General features: G+C 31.7%; 1 pseudogene; it reads left to right on the top strand.

The window, feature by feature from the left end:
• Positions 1–2,213: 2,213 nt before the first annotated feature.
• On the top strand, positions 2,214–3,770 carry LOC113782249 (annotated as a pseudogene).
• Positions 3,771–8,556: the final 4,786 nt, after the last annotated feature.

Genomic DNA, 8,556 nt, shown 5'->3' with positions numbered 1-8,556 from the left:
TTAATGGATTAATATTTCAGATTTTAGATTTTAAATTTTAGTTTTATCAAACGCGCCCTTAGTAAAAAAATGTTGAGGCTTGGAAGAAGTTCGGGAGTGGAGGTTGCACTAGGGCCAACAAAAATTTACCAACACAGTGCATCAACGATCAATAAACTTTTTTAAAGTCTTATTCAGCAACAAATTTCAATGTTTCTTCTTCTTCCTTTTCTTTTGGTTTTTTCTTTTTCTTTTTGGCAAAAAACTAAAAATTTGTATTAATAATAAGGAAAGAGAACGTGCATACAATGAGAATCTCAAAACTAAACAAAACAAGCCAAAAACTAATAACCAAATAACACTAAACAAGTCACTAATCTAAACAACTAGCTGGATTCCTTCTTACAACATTCAAGGCCCACCACAGTGGCCCTTCAGAGTTGTTCCACTAGACCAAAGGAGATTGAAAATGTTGATACGCTCTTAGCTAATTCGGAGAGTTCTCAAACTTATTGAAGTTTTTAGCAAAGTAACAAAATTCAATCTCAAACAATCAGGTTGTGCCTAACAACAAATTACTAGCTCTTGCCATATGTCAAGTAAATTAGATAAAAATCATGAGAGTTTGCACAATGAAAGTAATTATAAAACTAAACTTAGATTCTAGGGGAAATAAGTAGCCCACAAACAAAGGACAATATATATTCATAGTGGTTCAGCTGTGAAAGTTTATCTCTAATATCAAAACTCTTTTCTCTTCTTTAAATTTTGAAATAGGATCAATAGCTATGATTTGGGCCATAGTTCTTTATGGCGTCAAAAGTTTGAATCATTCTTTTACAACCTCGTCTTTATAATGATTAAAGTACAAACCACTTTAGTAAGATCAACTATCTTACCGTTGGAATCTTACTCTACTCAAAGCCTTTTTTGTTAAGGTGCTGTGCATGAAGGACTTACACTTTCTCTCACAACAATGGAGGCTAGCCTATTGTGTTGCAACTTGACTAATTTGCTTCAATTGCGCACAAAATTGAAAAGACAGAACCCGAGTTTTTCCTTCACAATTTTGAGGGAAAAACTCAAAGAAGTTTTAGCAAAAGTCAAAAGTTTTTACTCACAGTCAGCCAAAATACTTGCTCAAAAACGACATGAATTGAGCATATAAAGGAGACATAGCTGCTATAAATAAAGAAAATGTTTGTTGGTGAAAATTTTGGAAAGAAACTTTTTTATGTTTTGAAATAAGAATGAATATGGACACAATTGATCTTAGAAGGCGTTTTTTTTTTTTTTAACAAACTAGACAGTCCGAAAATGAAATCTGGTCAAGGCTGATTTTCTGCCATAGTCTAAGGAGCTTACTTAAGAAAAGAAATCGTGGAGGTCAATTTATTGACAAAACTCAATTTTTCCTTTTTTTATAAAGTGTAAGTGGGAGGTTTTGACCTTGAGACCTCTCACGTACACCTCCTCATCCATATCACCCAATCCATTCTTCCTCTACCCTTCCTCCCAAATTTCCCTTGGTTAAAACTGATTTTTGACGCCAGAATTGATTAGGACTGTTTAACAAAGATAAATAGATTAGGGGACTGTTCAACTACTACTGCACCTGCCAACCAGGTTACCTCGGGAAGAAAAACTTTAATCCATCCACACCACTTGCATGCCCACCAGATAGGGCGAAGTAAAAATTGTTTACGTTCATTTCTTTAGGCACACATTAAAATCATGAACTCCACTCCTTAGCGGTTACTTTTCTTTGAGACTTCTTCTGATCAGAGATAAACTTAATTTGACAGGCATCGGATTTGCAGCTGGATTTCTGATCTTAGTAATAGCCTGCATTTGGCTGCACCACAATCTTAAAATAATGGAAGAAGACAACGCTAAAAAGAGGTTCTTCAAGAGAAATGGTGTATTGCTGTTTCGAGTGTTTTAAAAGGCATATTTGGGGCAAGTCTCGGGGCGAGGTGCTCCTAAATTGCCCCTAGACCGTCAAATGGGGCGTTAGAGTCACACGGCATTCAGTGTTCAGGCGAGTTTTTTCTTTGAGGCATAAAAAATATAAGCATTTAAAATTCCAGCACTTTTTCCTTTGTTTTACACTCTAAAAGAACATCTAAACTGGATTTTCATTTCATTTGCTTAAGGAAGTTGAGACCCTCAAGCTGAACTTGCAATTTCTGAAAACTTTTCTTATGTTAGCCTACAAATTTAAATTGGCAAATATGGATGTTAATGATGCAAAGGAGGTGAACCTTCAAACTATGTGCCTCACATTAAGAATATTCTAAAGAAATAGGGGAAAGACCCTTGCTTTGATAGTCAAAGCTCACAAATATCATTTGTTAGTGCCTTGGAAAAGAGTTTTCGCAACTGTGATTAGTAGTTTGTGGGATGACATCAAGTCTTTTATGCAAACAATCATCGAAGTTTATAGTGGTTTGTTGGGCTTCTACTTATGGCATGACATTAGTCACACAAGTAGATTTTACTTTAATCACACAAACAAATTTTACTTTTCTTATGCAGATATAAGGTTATAATTTTTTTTTTATTTTATCTAATCCTTCTTTTGGTATTTTTAATATTATACATATATATATACGCACACACATATACACATGCATATATATATATATATATATAGTATTTTTGGATTTTTATATTTTAAATATATTTAAAAATAAAAATTTGTGGGTTTTACACCCCACACCTTGGGGCTTTCGCTCCCTTTGGTGGATACAGAATGCCCTGTCCAATGCCTTTTCCTTTTAACACATTGATTGCTACAACAGCAGCTATCTTCAAGTCAAGCAACTGTATAAAAAACAAAGCTTTTTGTCACACAAGAGCTGGGAAAGGCAACGGACAATTTCAATGAAAGTCGTATTGTAGGCCAAGGAGGACTTGGTACTGTCTACAAACGAATGCTATGAGATAACACTATTGTTGATGTGAAGAAATCAAACAAAATTGATCAGTGTCAAGTTTCACAGTTTATCAATTAAGTTATCATTCTATCACAGATAAATCACAGATACATAGTGAAATTGTTAGGTTGCTGTTCGGAAACCGACATACCGTTGTTTGTTTATGAATATGTGTCAAATGCAACCCTTTCCCAGCACCTTCATGATGATCGTAGTGCTGGAATTATCACTTGGGAGAATCTTTTGCGGATGGCCACGGAAGTTGCAGGAGCGCTTCCTTATTTGCACTTATATGCTTCTACAGCCATTTTCCAAAGGGATATAAAGCGAAGCAACATATTGTTAGATGAGAACTATAGGGCAGTTGTCTCGGATTTTGGACTTTCAAGATCAGCGTTCCTTGATAAAACGCACTTAACTACACTAGTCGGAGGCACATTAGGTTAATTAGACCCAGAGTACTTTCGGTCAGGGCAACTCAACGATAAAACTGATGTTTATGCCTTTGGCGTAGTTCTTGCCGAACTTCTAACCGGCCGAAAGGCTGTCTCTTCAGCTAAATCTGTTGAAGGTCTAGTTATTTGGTTTAGAACATCAACCAAGGAAAATCAGTTGTTTGAAATTGTGGACAAAATTGTTGCAGATGAAGGACTAGAAGAGGAAATTGTTGCAGCTGTTAGGCTTGCCAAAAGATGTCTAAAACTCAATGCAAGGAAAAGGCCTCATATGAAAGAAATAGTTGCAGAACTTGAACAACTAAGGAGGATAAAAAATGGGTCAGTGGGTGAAGAAAGTTTGCAGGATGGTCATTGCTCTGCGAGTGAAAGATCTTATTGTTGCAATGTTGATTAAATTACTGAAGATGACCCAGAGTAGTTTTAGATCAACTCCTGGATGTTTTCTTTAGAATGCTATAATCCTTGTAATAATACTCCTATTTGTTTTCCTAAGATTAATATATGACCTCGAGCAGTTTTAGTTGCACTCTGGATTTATACTAGTTATGCTCCTTTCATTTTCATTGTCAAAGCCAAAATTAACAAAAATAGTAGTACGCAATTCTTCAAAAGTTAAAAAGGAAAAAAAATCTTAAACATTCGTTTGCAGGCCAAAAAAGGGAATAAACTATTTTAAACATAAATAGAATTATTTATTAGTAAAAATAAAATGAATTATTAATTAATAGGTATCAAGATATAGTCCTTCTGTCCAATAAAGATAAGCTCATTTTCTTTTTGTATTTGTCCAAATTATAGGTTCATTTTTCAAAGGGTAGTTAGTTTATCAGTTTACTATTATACCCATATTTAATGTGCATGTTTATCAAAAAATATGCTACTCTCTTAGTCAAAATCCTAGTTGTAATAATAAACACAATACTTAAACTAGAATCAATGAAGAGGTACATCAGAAATCAAGAAACAACAATGTATACTGTAACTACTTCAACTTTCGTTTCTGAATCTGTGTAAAAATAAAAGTAGACTTTTTTTGTAGGACAGACCAAATACTTGACATCCTTCTATCTTGCCATTCTTGGAAAGGATTTTTGTAACAAATGGAGAATCCATAAAAAAAGAAAGTTGGAATGGGCATTCTAAGTGGAAAAGCTTTTTAGCTGAAATGGTTTATACCCAATGTGAGAATGAAACCAATAAGTTGGAAAGGATTTTATATTCCAGTTCATTCCTGCACACTGGACGGAGAGTTTACACTGATATTGACCTAAGGCTTATGTAAGACAACAAACGTTTTTTTTTTTGACATTTTACTTTTCATTTCTGGGGAATGTTAAAACCAAATATTCTTCCTCGCAGTCTTTCTTGGTTTTATAAATCTACAATGTCAAGTCCTACATTTTCCTTGACTTTCCAGGTTACATTCCATACTAAGGTATTATTGTTATTACTAGGTGATACCCTACTCTTCGCGCAAGGTTTACCGTAATTTGTGCATAATTATTTTTTGGTTTTGTGCCTGTGTTTCTAGACTAATAGAGAGTGTGATTCAGTGAATGGGTTTGATTGTTGAATTTGACAAATGTATAGCAGAAAATAAAAAAAAAATGGAACTTGATAACTTTGACTGCGTTAAATGGACGGGATTTGAATAACTGTTTAATATATGACCATTGTTGTTGTATGAGATCCCTATCAAAGATCTAGATGTCACATATAGATGGTGTGGAAGCAAGCTGAAGATAGATAAGTATCCTTCAGCTAACTGATGTTTTTCAATAAACTTAGACCAATTCATTGTGAGTTGAGAATCTTCAAGTCGAAATCTCCATTTTGTTTTACTGCAACCACAAGTGATCATTCTGTTGTAATCTTGTGCTAAATAGGACTGCACATTTCCTGGTAGTAGTTGGTCAACATAGATAGAGTTAGTGATGTGCCTAGAATGTCTTTTGCGTAATTAAATAGTTTTTTTGTTGTTCAGAGTCCCACAAAATTTTCTAAAATCATTGTATGTCAGCATCGTGTAAAAGAAGAATCTAGTCATTAGCTGCTCTTGCTCTGAGAGGAAGACTGAAATTGTTGATTAAGAGGGTTAGTAAATGAATCTGAACAATGACATGAATAGATGTGTTTTTTTTTTTTTTTTTTTTTTTTTGCATGAGAACAGTGATCTTGGGCTCATAACAATTTCTTCTTTTGAACGATTGATACGTACTCTAATAGTAGGCCTTTTTATTTTCAGTACAACATGGATACAAGATACAGGGGAGCAATTATGATATACAGAGATAAAACAATTGAAAATAAAGTAGAACTAAATATATGAATGATGAGAATGCAGAAAAGAAGATAAGCATAGAAACAAAGAGGTTGTGATCTACATTAAAAAAAAAGAAAAAGTAAAATGCAGTGCGATGCATATGATTATTTAACATAATAAATATAAATGTTGTATGTGGGCGGAAGGGGTTAGCATATTTGATGAAAGAACCAAATTGGAGAACAGAGTGTAATCTGTAGAACCAAAGAGAAAAAAGTATGGACCTAAGCAATAACCTAATTGGAAAAAGCGAAATGCAACTACAAAACAGCCTACTTCACGAATAAAATGGTGCAAAAGAAGCCTAAGAGAATCATCATCTAATGTAAGTCAATGAGAAATGTAGCTGGAGACACATATAGAAAGACACTAATTACAATAGGAGGGGTATTAGCAAAGCAAAAGCCATATAGGAAATTGATTCAAAGCATATTGATTATGCATGCGGTAGTAATAATTACAATATGGAATCATAGTTAATTATCAAACTCAACTCGATTTGATGGTTGAACTGATCGGCCCGATCACAAGAGTGTTAGGTCCGGCCAAGTTTTTAGTTTGAACAGATAAGGAATTGATCTAATCAAACCCGATGAAACCCATTTGACCCACTGATTCAATCAGGAGCCTGTCCGATTTTTCAATTGACCTGATATATATATATATATATATATATATATATATATGCTTTTGACAAGATTTGTTCATTGGATTTTCATTTTTATGCGTATAAGACTTTATCCCTCACTTAGTTTTTATATGATAACTAAAATTTTTTAAATAAACTTGTTTAGTTTTTTATTATACAATTAATCCTTTTAACTTTCAAATTGACAATATTTGAGTGGTTTGAAAATTATTTTGTTTTTAAACAAAAATAAAATAATGAAAATATAATGCTATATTTTTTAAAACAAGTGACACTTTATTTTATATTTGATTATATTATTTACTTATGTAAAAGTACAATAAAATGAAATTATATCCTCTATTAATATCTATGTATTCATTATATATCTATCTAAGTGCAATAATTAGTATCTAATAGCACTTTATTGGATATTTTATGTATATTAAAATTTCTCTTTTTTATTTATGAATATTTAATTAATATCCTCCAGTTCAACCTGTGACTTACTGTGACCCATTGACTCGATTCCTCTCTCATTCCTTGTCGGGCTGGATTTAATAACTATGTATGGAATCCAAAATTTAAATGAATGGCATGGAAAGAAACAACACAACATATAATACAAAGCCAATCATACAGTCTTTACATGCAGAGCAAATGGGTTAAAAGGTCTGTCTCATCCAGAAAAAAATATCCACGATCGGGTGAGACAATTGCCAAAAGGACTGGTAAGGCATGCAGCAAAAGTATGGGTCAAAACCGAAATAAATAGCATATGGAAGGGGTATTACAAAATACAGGATAAATAACAAGGTGGGAAACCAGCAAGGTGAAAAGTACACAAAAAATACAGACGGCAAGGGCACAACTAAAAGGACAAAATGGCCACTGGGTTTGAACAAAACAACAAACAAACCAACAGAACAGGTTGGAGGATGATACCTAACTTTTCATCAAACCTTCGGCCTTTTTAAAATGTAGAGATTATTATTTATTATGGATTAACTTTTTATACACAGACAGTTCAATGATTTTTTTTTTTTGACATTAGCAGTTCTGAAAATATGTCACATGTGTATGATTTGAATTTTAAATTTAAACTAGAATTTTGCCCGTGTTTTAGCATGGTCGTTTTTTTATTTATTGTGAATTTATACAAATATGAATAATTTAAATATGAAAATTAACAACAATCCTACATGTTCATTCAAATTAACTTTAAAAAATTAATCTATTCTAAATGTTCAATTATTTACTAATTTTTAAATATTTGTTTACATACTTTCACTATAATATGATAGCATACATCAAATAATGTATCCCATATTAAAAACTTGGCAGATATTCTTTTTTTTTTATTTATAAATATTCTTTTAGATAATTTAAATTTTTATAATGACCATAAATCTAGAACTATATATTCACATTAACTTAAGTAGAAAAATCCAACAATCTGCTTTTCTTCATCACTAAATATTTAGTTTCCAACAACATTAGTAATTCTGTCGGTGTAACATTTAATTCTTTATTTTATACTAGTTAATTAAAAATTAAGGGAAGAGATGATGAATAATTTGAATACTAATCAACAATATGATGATGAAATGAAGTAATTTATGGAATATGTATGATTTTGATAATTGTAATTTGAAAAAAGTTTTACTATAGTTCTATGTAATAATTTGATAGAAAACAGATATCATTAAGATAAGATTAGTTATTTTCAAATTTATTTTAAAATTAGGGATAATTTTTAAACATATAATATAATATTTAATATGGATAAAATCCAAATTACCCAAAGCTCGTTAATTCTCTTAAATTAGGCATGCTACATAGGAGTAAGAAACATTCTAATTAAAATAGTTATTTTCGTATATGTATAAAGATTCATGCTATGTGATATGATCTAAATCTACTAATATTAAAAAATTATATACTGATAGTGTAACAAAAAGTTATTCTATTATTGTTATTGTTATTATTATATAGAAAGTTGCAAAAATAGTGTAATGCTGCCGACAAATCTTTGGATATAACAATATAATTGGTTAAATTTTTTAAATAAAATTGATTACATCTTGTAGATAAAGTGATTGCAGCAGCGTAGCCACGTACGTAAACATTCAAAAGAATGCCAATCATTCTTTTGTTTATGCCTATCTTTCTTTTGTTTCACTTCTTTTAACATTCTTTTCCTTTTCAATCTTTTGTGTTTTATCTGGT

This window comes from Coffea eugenioides, chromosome 9 (genome assembly GCF_003713205.1).
Source record: "Coffea eugenioides isolate CCC68of chromosome 9, Ceug_1.0, whole genome shotgun sequence".
NCBI lineage: Eukaryota > Viridiplantae > Streptophyta > Magnoliopsida > Gentianales > Rubiaceae > Coffea > Coffea eugenioides.
The sequence above is the reverse complement of the archived record's forward strand: the minus strand, read 5'-3'. Positions and strand labels throughout refer to the sequence as shown.